At 36.7% G+C, this 1,592-nt stretch overlaps 1 non-coding gene across 1 annotated transcript; it reads right to left on the bottom strand.

The window, feature by feature from the left end:
• Positions 1–490: 490 nt before the first annotated feature.
• TRNAL-AAG lies at positions 491–572 on the bottom strand. Its single transcript has one exon. It is a non-coding gene; the product is annotated as a tRNA-Leu (tRNA).
• Positions 573–1,592: the final 1,020 nt, after the last annotated feature.

Here is a 1,592-nt window from a genome sequence, read left to right as displayed (position 1 = left end):
TAAATGTAATATAAAAACAAATATTTTCATATTTAATTTTATTAATCTTTACAAAAGTTGGGTAAAAAACACTTTTAAACCATTAAATGTCAAGAGAGGAATTTTAGTTTTACTGACAGTGTTCTGAGAAGAAGATTTTTCTCTTGACCCCTGCTTTTATAATCAAAAATATATATATTTTTTTCTTTTTTTGAGGCGGAGTCTTGCTCTGTTGCCCAGACTGGAGTGCTGTGGCGCCATCTCGGCTCACTGCAAGCTCCGCCTCCCGGGTTCATGCCATTCTCCTGCCTCAGCCTACCGAGTATAGCTGGGACTACAGGCCCCTGCCACCACGACCGGCTAATTTTTTTGTATTTTTAGTAGACATGGGGTTTCACCGTGTTAGCCAGGATGGTCTCAATCTCCTGACCTCGTGATCCGCCCACCTCGGCCTTCCAAAGTGCTGGGATTACAAGCTTGAGCCACCGCGCCCGGTCAAAGTACCACAGTCTGGCAGCAGTGGGATTCAAACCCACGCCCCCGAAGAGACTGGAGCCTTAATCCAGCACCTTAGACCGCTCGGCCACGCTACCTCTCCGTTTTTTTTTTTTTTTTTTTTTTTTTTCTTTTTGTAGTTTTAGTAGAGACGGGGTTTACACCATGTTGGCCAGGCTGGTCTCGAACTCCTGACCTTAGGTGACCCAGCCACCTTGGCATTATTTTTTAATCTGAGAGCATTTCCCCTGATCTACCAATAGAATTATTCTTTTCTTCTGTCTCTACCTGTAGTATTCCAAAAACATGACTAACTACAAAGCAAATCTCCCAATGCATGTGTCAAAACAAGGTGATACATGCCTGAATGCAATACCAGAAACAAAGCTCTGGTGATGTTTCAAAAGCAACACTTAATTAAGTTGTTGTTCATGCAGTAAATACAACGTAAGACTCTGGTCCATCACAGCTTCACAGACTCCAATAACAGGGCATGCTTCAAGCAGAGTGAAAATATTCATCTGAAAGAGAAAGTAGATATTATAGCAGATTATCTGATTAAACTCTAGTTTTATAAACCCATTTTATTATAGAGGCAGAGATAGCAAATGAAAAAAGAATTGTGATAGTCAATAACGGTATCAAACGTAGCAAAATAATAATATGGGAAAAATAATCTCATTTGTAGTTTAAAAGATTAAGGGAAATTAGTGTTAGAATTAAAATTAGGATGAACATAATCTTATTTATTTTTTTGAAGTCAACTTTAACACTTTAAGATAGGATGATATCAGACTGTATGTAGTTATATAGAGTCAGACCATATACAGGGGAAATAAAATTATGGTAAAAGTGACTAGAAGAATGAACTATATTGCTTTTATAATACAAATGGTTCCTGCTTGCTGATGTCTTACCATTTATTTTAAAAAATATTTTGCTAGTTTCTTTAAAAGTAGGACAACAGAAACTCAAGGTCCATGATATTACTTATATAAGAAAGATTTTCCTGAGTGATAGATGTCTTACCTCTTAATTAATGGATAAAAATTGATTTAAAAAATCAATTTAGGAGCATGTATGAAATTTAGGGACTTTTATCTTTATAGCCTACCTTA

This window comes from Rhinopithecus roxellana, chromosome 18 (genome assembly GCF_007565055.1).
Source record: "Rhinopithecus roxellana isolate Shanxi Qingling chromosome 18, ASM756505v1, whole genome shotgun sequence".
Taxonomy (NCBI): domain Eukaryota; kingdom Metazoa; phylum Chordata; class Mammalia; order Primates; family Cercopithecidae; genus Rhinopithecus; species Rhinopithecus roxellana.
The sequence above is the reverse complement of the archived record's forward strand: the minus strand, read 5'-3'. Positions and strand labels throughout refer to the sequence as shown.